The sequence below is a fragment of the Manacus candei genome, unplaced genomic scaffold (genome assembly GCF_025592945.1).
Source record: "Manacus candei isolate 608988 ecotype Guabito, Panama unplaced genomic scaffold, ASM2559294v1 h1tg000053l, whole genome shotgun sequence".
Taxonomy (NCBI): Eukaryota; Metazoa; Chordata; class Aves; order Passeriformes; family Pipridae; genus Manacus; species Manacus candei.
Genome location: NW_026138101.1, coordinates 3,213,194 through 3,225,649, shown reverse-complemented (window position 1 = coordinate 3,225,649; position 12,456 = coordinate 3,213,194). Strand labels below are relative to the sequence as shown.

At 42.7% G+C, this 12,456-nt stretch overlaps 1 protein-coding gene across 1 annotated transcript in view; it reads right to left on the bottom strand.

The window, feature by feature from the left end:
- Positions 1 to 12,456, bottom strand: part of MAF (MAF bZIP transcription factor) — a 186,831-nt gene that overhangs the window by 679 nt on the left and 173,696 nt on the right. The window lies entirely within an intron of this gene.

Sequence of the window (12,456 nt, the reverse complement as noted above, 5' to 3'; positions counted from 1 at the left end):
TCTGTCACCTGTGCAACAGCCTTCACAAGCACATTATTTTTCCTTTTCACAGCCAAACAGAATTACTCTCCTAAAATACAGGGAGTGTACGACAGCAGAGCTTTGCATTGGAGCTTGGCATTGCTGGGTTAAGAAGAGGCAGTAATTAAGTGATGCTGGGAGCTCTGCACTCCCCCGAAGGCCTGGGCCTTATGCTCCATTTAGGCAAACATTAATAACCAATAATGAACACCCTGTCATTCCTTATTGCTGAAATATTGCATGCTTTTATGAGAATTCAGTACTCAGAGAGATTGCCTGCCTTCCTTCAAAGAGTATCTGGAAGGTGGACAGTGTTTTTCCTCTGTGCATGGCTCCCTATTTCAGTGTTACAAGGTAAGAGCACTTTTAATGTTAGCATAGTTTTGCACAAGTATGAAGTAAGTTAACCCCTAACTTCACTTAGTTGCTTGGGTTCTTCTGCTCCCTATTGGTTAATAAATATTTATTGCCACCAGTGTATTGCCCTGTCTAGAATTTCAATGTCATAATTTTCTCCAATGTAGATAAAATTACTTGCTCTCTGGTTTTTTTTTTCCTTACTTTTTTATTTTGCTCTCATTCTTTCTTTCTCTTTTTTCTCTGTTTTTTCTCCATTTTCCTTCTTCCTCTCTCTGTTCTCCTTTTTGTCTCTCATGATTCTGTGTTGAGATAACCAGTATTAAAAAAAGGCTTTTTCCAAATTAAAGAAAAAGCACAAAACTGTACAGCATTTATTTCTATTAGAAACACTTGTGAAAATAATTTTTCTTGCACTCTCAGCTTGATTTCAGCATAGGAGGGATGTGCAGGGGACATTAAAAGGAAAAGCAATTGAAAAGAAACAGACTCCAAGCCCTCCATTTTAATATCCTAGATGTGGCTAAGCCATTGGCTTTCAAATATATTTTGGTGTAAAATCTGGCACATTTATAGCCAGTCAGATTTATTTATTCGACTGGCTTACATTTTTCTGGTTGATTTACCTGAGGCAATGTCTGTGTGAATTACTCCACAATGCATTGACTCCAGTGTTCATTAAAGGTAGTTAAGCGATCCTGTGTCTAATATTAAAGCAAACCCCATTAACCTTAACTAGTATCATATCAGCAAAACAAAAAGAACTGAATAAAGCAAAATAGATTGGGTATTTATAGTTCTTGGAAAAGATCCAGCAAATTCACATCAAGCTCCTAATAGTCCTAATAAGCACTTGCTAGTTATCCCCATAAAAAAAGGAGGAGGCTGGGTAAGGGCTGTGTCTCTGGTGAACAGCTCAGGCCCCATAGGACTTTCTGAAGGGGAGGTGTTGGGAGGTGCTGGCAGGCGATGCCGCTGAGCATTTCCCACCCACACGCTGCAGGGCGTTGCTCGACCCCTTCCCCCCTGCTTTCCTTCCAAAGTCAACATTTCCCACTTTAATGGTGATTTTTGGACCCTGAACTGGTGCCCTGTATCTGCAAGTCCAGGTAGGCGAGTGAGCAAACTCCCTTGCTGAGACAGAAGAGCCACCAGAAGCTCTTAGGGGGAATGGATGTGCCATTTCAGTCAGTGACAGCTTCTACTGCTGTCCACGAAGCAGATGTTGCCCAGACAGTAACTGACTGCTGGGACCTGTACTTGCAAAATTACATAGAGGGCAACCAGCAGAAACCCATGTCAAGTCTTGGTTTGTTGGTTTTTTTTGTTGTTTTTTTTTTTTCCCTCCCTGCTTTCTCCTTTGACACCTGGAAGACAAATTTCAGATATTCTCAGCCCAGGTAGAGATTTTTATTAGAGAAAGTCTTTCCAGCAACATTGCAATAATTTGACTTATATCAAGGTTGAATAACTCCTTGTCAGGTGTTAAGCTCATGACCTTTCAAGCCAAACACACTTATACTAACCAGTTTACCATTGGAATGATCAATATCTTGTAAGTGAGAAAGTCTAGACAGATCTTATTTTGTCCTTTGGTATCACTTGTGGCTTTGGAATTGATCATTATATGTGGCTGGGGAAAAATTGCCTATACATTTCATGCTCTGTATTTATCTTGACAAGGTTCTCTAGGATTATATTTTCATAATCTGAATGGCAGTGGAACAGCTGCTCAGACTGTGCAAGCCCTTCTTATCGGGCTGAATTTAAGCTACGGTAATTACTCTTTCTCCTTATGTATTTCTTTTTTAAACAAGCGTGTACTATACATTAAAATGTATGGTTGGGGCGGCAGGGGGCATGCTGAGAAGCTTGGAAAATGCAGCTAAAATTTTTTGCTTTCCATCTCCAGTGGCTGCTGTAGGTTTGTGTTTTATTCTAAATGTAAGCCCATGTCTGAGCATGAGTGGGATCTGCAGCAGCGTCCCAACACTCGAAGGGAAAATGTTGTTTTATTAACAAATCTTCTAGAGTCAAGATTCCTTAAGACTGGAGGCAGTTTAGGAAAACTAGAATAGCCAGAAGTAAAGACATGACTGACCAATGCCTTCAACTGGTCCCTTTGCAAAGAGGTTCTGTGGTGAAACCCATGCCTGGGAAGCAGCCAAAACATCACCAGGAGCACAGAATCCAGACAGGGACCTGCACAGCCACCCTGTCTACCTGCTCCAGCCTGCTGACAGCAGGCTCTGGAGGTGCCTGAATGACACAGTGATGGGAGCAATGAAATACAGCAGACAGATGCCTGTTTGCTGGTGTCCTTCACCATGGGACAGAGGAAATGGGAAAATAGAGAGGCATCTTGGAGAGAAAGAATGTGCTGCTTTTCTCTTGATTTTTTTTTTCCCCCTACACTGCTAACTATGTTATTTACTAGATGCCTTTTCTGGGCTGTGCTTTTTCTTCTCTCCCCCACCCCTGTTGCGTTTGCAGAGTACTTTCCAAGGGGTGTTTCGTGAATTAGCTTCATGCTTTAAAAGAGAAGATTGCTCTGGCAGAGAACAGCATAGTTGTAAAAGTGTCAAGGTGTTATGAATGTCCTGATGATAGAGCCCAGTTGTTATCTGCTGGGTAGTGAGGGAGGATAGCTAATGATGTGCAGCATGTAAACCGTTTGTTGCTCTAATCCATCTGTGTGGAGAGGAGTGAAAAAGAGGGGCGAAATCCTGGGAAAATTACTTGGACAGCTGGAGATAAAGTGTGTACTGATGGAGTCATCCAGAGGTAGCTGTCAACATGAGCTGTGTTTGCATATAATCCAAGCGATGCACAATGATTCCTTTTGGTACTTTTTTTTTTATGGGGGTTCATGTGTCTGTGCACAGACCTTAATTACTATCCAGTATCTCTTACCAACTGGGCTCCAGTTTTAAGTGAGGAATGTGATTTTAATCAATTCGTGGCTGGGTGGTGGAGAGAAGTACTACAAACAGACCAAAGCAAGACATATGGATCCCTTTGGAGGACCTGAATTAAATGAGAAGCAGTCATTTTATTAATTCTGCTGTGTTTTATAGAGCTTTTATATGGAACATTACCCATACAACTTCACTATCTAATTAAAAAGGGCTCTTATCAATTTGCTGGGCAGTTGCTTATGCAGGGGGAAGAAAAAAAAAAGAGAGGAAGAAATAATATATATTTTTTTTTTGAGTCACAGAAAATCATCTACCTTAAGGGAGTACAGAACAGATCACCAAACGTCTGGTGAAACTATTTTAACTGGTTATCTTCACTCTTTTAAAAGAACTGTTGTAAAAATTGAACATTAGTTAATGCTCTTGGGACTGATCTGCACCGTGCACTTTGTTCATACAGAAACCTTACACAGGTCTGGTGCAGTGCCCTCAGATATGTGAGCACAGGCTAAATTAGGGGGTTTGTACATTGGATTTCTGTGATCCCTCCTGGCAAAGCAGGCACCCTTTTCCTTGAGCTGGTGTTAGCCCTTTGCAGCAGCAGTTTGAGCAGCTCTGTCATGTTCTTAGTGGGGACTGAGGAGTGTGTGTGATGCTTGCGGGCGTGAAACGTGTAAGCTTTTTGCAAAGGGAGGACAGAGAAAAGTGAGTGCATGGGAGCCACGCTGCTCCTGACTGATCATCACATCAACATGGAACTAATGGCCTTAAAATGGACTTTGCCTTCTGCAGGCAGCCTGAGAGGAAGGGCGGGAGAGACAGGGGAAGGTTATGGAAATGGATAGTGCCTCTCCACGTGCAGCCCTCTGTGCCTTGGCCTGCTGCCTGTGTGGGATGGGACAAGGCTGAAGCCATCCCAGGCACCTGAAAAGCAGCATCACAAAAAAACAAGCAAGAGGGAAGGGGGGAAAAAAAAAGTCTTCTAAACCCTTCACACCTCCATAAACCCTTACTTTATGTGGCGTATTGGATTTTACAAGCACAGAGTCTGCTGGGAGCTGTCTGCCGAGCACACAGTTAGCAGTGATTGAACACCAGCGTTTTAGCATTTTGACTTAAATCCAGTGTAAACTTGTAAGTGAACTGCTGGCCTGGGCTGGGTCTCTGGTGGACAGCAGTCAGCCATGCATCACAGGCCGAGCAGCCACGGAGCGCCCGGCCGGTGGCTGCGGGTCACAGTTCAAAGGAAGCCTGAAATTTCGCTTCAATGGATACTGAATTACCTCTCATCCCAGGGAAAGCTTTATTTCTCTTCCTCTCTTTCCTCCCAGCATTGAGCCAGCGTGGCTGGAGAAGAGAGGAGAAAGGGAGCTGGTGCTGAGGCCATCTCAGATGTACCCGGACTACAAACAAACCAGTATTTTCCTTCCAGCAAAGCTGTTCCTTTAATCTTTATGAGCAGGAGAAATTCATGCATTACAGAGGCACAAAAATGAGAAGGGAAAGGCGGGTGGGAATAGTTGCATTAGAATTAAGCCCTGTTTTTAATATGACACCTGTCAGACTTATTGTTAAAAATATGGAGAAAGGCTCCCTTCAGAAATAATAACATTGCAGCAAGGTTAGTTATACACAGTGAGTCCTGTCAACAGCCGCAATTAGAAGTTGTTTACCATCGAGCGAAATAGCTCGGCAGCATCGGGGCTGCATGGACGGTACGTGCTGCTTCAGCCCCAGCCCTGGGCTCACAGATAATCCTCCCAACCCAGCCCGAAGCCGAGATGGGAGATTCTTCCCCGCAGTCACATTACTTTCCTAATGACACTATCACCCAACCAGGGATTAAGCGCTGCTTCGCAGTCAATGGCTGGTGTCACCAGGTTTAGGCTGCCGAACAATTAAAGGGTCAATTTACGGCGGGTTAGTGGGTGGGGGTGAAGGGCAGGGGAAAGGGGATGACTGGCAAGGAGAGCCCCTGATAAACAAGAGCTGTCAGAGAGCCCTGCCCTGCAGGGGCGACTGTTTCTGTCAGCTGGCTATTAGGAGGAATCCCTTGCCGTCGCAATTAAGCCTCTCCGCCGGGGCCGGCGCTGCCGCGGCCACCCAGAGAAATCCCCCCGTGCTTCGGCTGCCAACTGCGCCGCGGTGTTTGCGAGTCACCCGGCGCTGGCACTTAAACCCAGACCGCAGAATTAATTTCATTTATGCCTTCAGCCAGATTTCAAAGTAAGGCTCTGGAGAGACGCAGGAGAAATTAATTTATTAAAAAGCAATAGCTTGATAATGCACATGATGATAGAATAAATGAATCTGTTCAATATCTTATAAAACAGTTGGCAATCACATAATAGAGCATTCATTGTCAATTTAGTAGCTTGTCTCATTATACTCGGCAAATAGTAGTAAAATGGTGTATTATTCATGAACCAACATGCTTTAATTACTTTTAGTACACATTTATTTTTTCAAATGTAATATGAGTTAGATTCATCTGTAACTGTAACTCAGTTGTGAATCTTGAAGCGGTAACACAAACTGGAAGAGAAATTTTATGAGCACAAAAATCAGTTTCTGGGAAGTTTGTGACATTTCTATATACTTTGAAAGCAAGTCCTAAAATGCCAACCTCAGATGTCATCCCCAAATTGATCATAGCTAATAATACTTTAATAAATACAATATTATTATTTAATAATTTAATCAGATATAATTTCATGTTTCATCATTTGCTAGGGTTGTTTTGCGTTTTTTTACCTGCCATAAAGCAAATCCCTAAATCTAATATAGTTTATTTTTTGGCTTTACATATAGCAATTGCCTTGTTACCACTCCCTCCCTTCTTGGCTTCTCACACACAGTTTTCACCAGCTTAATTTGCTATGAAGGTCTCACATACATGCAGCCAAGGTCAGTGAAAGTCCACTGCTCATTTCAATTAAACTGTTTGCAAGGATTTATACATAATAAACTGATCTTGCCTATAATAACAGGTTTCCTTAAGTCAGTCTTGCCGTTACTAAGTATAATGTTGCAGCACATTGTTGATTTCTATGTACATAGAAAAGAGAGTACTGTAAAATAAGATGACTTGAAAATGCAATTAAAGTGTAAATCTTTACACCCATTAACATTTAGGGTCCATTAGATTGCTTTGTCTTTTAAAATGTTTTGCTTTTATTCTGTAACAGTATATTCTAGTTCTATTTATAATACAAATGTAATTTAGCTCCCAATAAATCTTGGCTTTAATTGGTTATTAAGTATGTGCTACTATGTAATAAATTTAATCCACAGAATTTCTTTTTTTCCCCTTTCATCTCTATGGCTTTGTATTCTGGGGTCAGGTACGGGGGTTTTGTACCATCATAAATATTTAGCCCATCTGAGCGTCTCCCTCAAGAACGTGGATGGGGGTCATTGCCCTCACGCTGAGCCCATCAGTGGGTGCCATGGGGCATCCAGGTGAACTCCAGGCTTGAGGCTGAACTCACCCAGGGACTCCTCTGCCTCTGTGCCCAGGGGGAAATGCTTTTGCAGGGTATGTCCTCTCTTTGCAGTGACTCGAGGTGTGAGTGTCTGACTGGTGTGGGGTCTGACTCTGCCAGACAAGAGGTGACGTAGTGGCCTTTGCACTAATAAAGGTTGCAGAAGGTATGAATCAGGGCTGAATTTCACTGTTTCGCCCTTGATGTTATCTTCTGCTTTGAAAGGTGTCCAAACTGTGGCTGCACAATTATGACTCTTTTCCTCAGGCCTCAGTAAGCACAATTTAGACTAGTTTTTATTGGTCACCAAGGATGAGTTTCTAAGGTTTTTTAGATTCGAGAACTGGGGTAATAGCATTGTGAGGGCATGGCCCAGTTTCCTTTGTAATCCTGATTTCAGTTCCCACTAGTAACCTGAAGCCATGACTGTTTAATCCTTAATTCCTGCCACAATTAACATCTCATATTCAGGAGGACTTCTCTGTGATTTGGAAGGAAATCTGTCCCCAGCTAGGTCAGCCCAAGCTGGTCTCTTTACTAACTGGGAAGGGATCCTTTTCAGCTCGAGTCAAACACAGTAACACCTCATTTAATGGTGCAATAGAGCAGAGAATCTGTTCACCGGCTCCGCTCGGATGCAATGCGAATCAACATCCTTGCAATTAGAGCTGGCGAGGAATGCAAGCACACAAACTCATAAGCTACTAATGAACTATTTGAGCAATTCTACAGGTATTTATATAAGGCTGAGACAGCATCCTCCACTGCAGAGCTCCCCCCTTCCCGGCCCCCGCATATTCCCAAGGAAGCTTTAACTGAAGTGAAATTTTCTTTATGTAAATACAGGCAATGCAGAGAGACCCACGTGTTCTGCCATCACCCCTGTGCTTGTGGCTTTGGTTTGTGCTGGTGAACAAGCCAGGCCCGTTCTGCAGTAACTTTGCTGCACATCAATGCACACAAAGGGAAGTTTGCTGTCTCCTCACCAAGATTTTCACACTTGTGAGTGCATCATGGCACCACCACAGATGAACCAGAGAACAGCTTTTTTATCCCTTTTCCAGCACCTTTGTACCATCCTGCCTGGTTCACACTCATCTTGGATATGCCCACCTTCATTTGCACAACTCCAGGCTAAATCCCAGCTATCCATTTCCCTGCAGGATAATCTCAAAGAGCACCTCAGCTGAGTATGTCATACCTTTCTATAGGTCATAACTGGCAGTTTCCAGGGCAAACCCCTCTTCACCAAGAGCCCAAGCACATCAGGCAGTGTCCATGGGTGGCTGAGGTACAGCAGCAATCCTACCTGCACCCCTATGGCAGCATTTCCCCTGCTCCTTCTCTGGGTCAGCAGAGCAAGGTGCAAGGGCAAAGCTGAGGGTCACACTTGCACTTCTCTGACCTGGTCCCCAGATGTTCTTGGGAGTCACCAACACTCTCTATGAACTATTGTCTTGCTCTCATCTGTGTCTGGGTTGGCAAAAACCCCCAAAAGCTGAAACCAAGGTGGTGACCTGTTTGTTGAAGTACTAAAACAGCTCAAGTGCCCAAAACCAGAGCTCAAAATGCCATTGCACAAATAGGTGCTCACACTTACACCCTGCAGAGCCCATCAAAGGCACCGACCATGCCCACCCCAGAACTCATGCACTGCTGGACTGACATGCCATAGGGAGGGCTTAGGACATAAAATAAGTCTTTACAAGAGCTTATTATTTCACTGTGTAAATTTTACATGGAGCCCTTGAAGCAGGCAGACTTTAACAAACACAGAAAATAACTAGCACAATTTGTCTTCAAAATAAATAAAGGAGTAAAAAACCCATCCATGATGTTCAATTGAACAACACTTCAAACTTTTACTGGCAAAGTGGTCAGTCAGTCAGCTGAATATTTGGTTTATGTCCATGAATGAGTAGAAATTACAAAAAAAATAAAAGAAATCATTTTTTCCAGAGCACAAGCCTCACTGGTCTTATTGGCTGAGTAATCCATATGTTTACTGCACTTAGAATGAAATACAATAGTTCCATCTGAATAACCTGATTGCTCTTAATTTCCTAATTTTTATATCAGTCCCCTGGTTTTTAAACCCTTTGGCAATTTACAACACTCAAACACTTTCTCAGTTGCAGAGCAGTTGTTCACATGGATGCTGTTACTCCTGAATGGAAGGTTAATGATATATTTTGTACAGATCTGTGTTCACAGGCACAGTCCATGAACATATGGATATACACGTACAAGTATGTGTTTATATAAATATATACACACATACACATTTGGATGCACATAGACACTTTAATATATGATTTCTTTTTAAATGCTTTTTTTTTCCTCCCCGTTAAATTAAATCCCCTGGAATCTGAGTATTGCTGAATCACTTGGGTTATAATTCTGGGCCTGACCATGGCTATTACTTTTACTACTTTCTCCTCTACCCCACCATCATTATGCCCTCTGTCTGAGGCCACCCAGCACTTTTGTCCTCAGATGAGGAAAGAAATAAAATAAAGAAATGCAGTTCTTCATCCTTTGTCTCCAGTTTTTCCCCCACTAATATTTTTGTTGGATTCCTGCTCACCTGATTAGTTATTTTATACATTAGATTTAGCATAGAACTTTATGTTCTTTTATCACATATGCCTTTCAGTTTGACAATTTAGATGTGCAGAGACTAGGTCAGAGACTCAGTACTGAACCTATTCCAGTTTGTTCTGAAGCACCCACTCATGTACACGGGCTTCACAGTAAAGTGCATACAAATGGATCTCCTAAAGGACTCCTAAAACAACCCCATAGCTAAATCTGCAACCACAGTTAACTTTCTAAAATCACATTGGTGGCCATCACAAAACTTATTTGCACACTGCCTTTAATTGTGTGCCTTACTTAAATCACTGCACGTTGTCACGGTTTATTAAAATACAAAATAGAGACAGAAACTCCTATAAACCATTAACCATTTGGAAAATAAATTTCCTGGTTTTATTGATTGCCCTAAGTTAAGAATCCATTATTTTAGCTTTCTAAATTTTTTGAAATCAGCAAAAAATAGTAGGTGAAACAAACAGGCAAAATGCTCCATGATGTTAGAAACTGCTGTGATTACTTTAAAATGTTCACTGAACTAACAAGAATATCTTCCAGTCCTCCTTAAAATTGGTTCTTGGCTCCCAATATTTGTTAACATTTGATATACTTTCCCTGATGACTCTGGATGCATCTGGAGGTCGGTGCTCCAGAGTTCCTGGCTATCTTTATTGTCCCTAACTTGCTTTCATTCCAAACCTCTTCCTACTTGCCAAGAAAAATATTTCTAGTCGTTCTATCTTCAGCAGCTCCCTCTATCAATGCGTAACAGATGGACGGGCTTTTCTGCAGGAAAGCAGGACCTAGTGCTTTTGCTGGCTGACAAAGGGCTGGGTGAGGGTGCTGAAGTGACTGCAGACCAGGGTAAACAGAAGGGTTGCAGAGAGCAGGAGAGTGTCTTAAAACTGTTCATGGCAAGGGTTTGCAAGGTGGTTTAATAAAAGAACCAAGTGAGTAAACATTTACATATGAAGAGCCTCTCACCCCTTGGGAAACTGAGAGTGTTTTGTGAGTTTTTTTGTTTGCCTTTTGCAGATGTCTCCGAGGGCACTGCTGAGCCCCTCCCTCACCATTTCCCACCAGCAGCATCTCTGAAGCTCCAACAGAGCTTCTCTCAGACAAACCTGTTCTTGAAATTCCACTCCTTGACATCTATGGCTGCAATCTCATTCAGTTTTGCTGCTCCAAGGCCCTGGTGCCAGCTCTTGTCACTGGGAAGGGTCCTCTGCTTAACAGGGCAGCCCCCAGGACATGCCACTGACCACCAGCTCTTTCCTTCCCTTCTGCTGTCACTGCCTCTGAACCTGCCACTTCCGTCCAAACCCAAGCATATGCCATCAATGAACCTCTCATATTCATTGATCTTCCCGAGCACATCAACCTGTCTCTCTAAATCTGCACTCTGATTTTTCAAGTAATAGAAAGAATCCCTCTGGATAACCACATAATCATCTCCTTTTGGCTCCTGATCAGGCTGCCTCGCTCTTTCTTGCTCTCTCTCTCTCTTTTTCTGAATGAGGATGGTGATAAAAATGCTGCCTTCCCATTTCAGTCTTCTGCAAGGCTTCCTGGGTGCCCCACCAGACTCTCTCGGCTTCCAGCTCTTTGAAGATGAATGAATACTATTCCTCTGTGTTTCTATTATCTGCAAACTACCAATTAAACAGAACCAGCAACTAGAGATAAAAGTAGAGCCTTGGTGAAATCCGTGGCAAAACAGACACGGAAAGCTCAGGATATCTTCACTTAGGCAATTAATGGAAAGTTAGAGATGCAGAGTGGGAGACAGGGGGCGATGCTGGGTATCCCCACCCCTATCAGGGCTCAGATACCCATGGAATAACTCTGTAATTGCTGTGGGACTACAGGCTAACTATTATATAATTATATAATTATATGTAGTTATTTATATGAGGGGAAGAGGTCAGATTTACTACATTATCATAAATTCACATATCAGGAGCTTTGTTTTAAAATCTTTGACTGCGTGGCCTTTGATCTTTGAACTGTTTGGTAACTTCAAGCATCATTACCCCATAATGTGCCAGAATGTGCAATTAGTGCAAGTACCATTACATACGGTATGATATTTGTATCATGTTTAATACAACTGGTCTGTGAATTTGTATGCTCTGAATAATAATGAAATCTAGGTTTAATCCTTTATCTTTAAAAAATTATTTTAATGTTCTGATACTGATACAGCTAAATACCAAACAGTGTAAATATAACATGAAACTGTACAGCTGTTAGGCTAAAATGTGATATTATCCATCCATCTTTGCTTTTTCCATTGCACCTACCAGTCTAGCATGTAAGTGATATGACTTATTTATTTTGTTTATTTGGAGTTATAGAATAGTATCAAAAAGACTCCTGCACAAGGCTCAGGAAGCCCTGCCACACCATTAATGGAGCGATGCGATCCCGGCCGCATTAGTGGAATCCTTTCGGCAGGAATTCAGCCAAAGAGTCACCTCCCAGAACACACTCCCACCCCTCAGCTGAGCAGGGAGCAGCCCTGCAGCCCTCTCCAAACCAGATGTCTTTTGCAGCAGGGCTGGAAGATGCTCAAGGGAGGGTTATTTCTGCCCCAGAGCAGGGGGTCACTGACAGCCACGTCTCCTTCCTCCAACAGCAGGGAAGGGCTGGGCACTGCTGCTCATCGCAGCAAAGGGGTCACAGGTGGTCCAGATTTCAGATCCAGCATCCAGGTTTCAAAGGAGTGGGGTGCAGGACTGCAAAACATCTGCTGACACCACAGAGCAAAGTGCTTCAGCATGTGCCCAACCACGGGCACGTGGGGATACGCTCTGACTCTGGTTATTCGTGTGCTGCTCCAGGTTCCTGCCACAATGTTCATCGTGGTCTCACACTGAATTTGGTGTATAAGGAAAAGTGCATGCCTTTACTTTTATCTCTTTGTCTAGGTATAAAATTGTCATCAACTCTTCCCTTTTTTTTTTTTTTCTTTGGTATTTTACTGTTGTTTGTCACAGCCAGCAAGATAACTGAACAGATAACTTCTTCTGCTCAAGTGAAATGAAATGGAAATAGCATCTGTCTACAAAAATCAATTT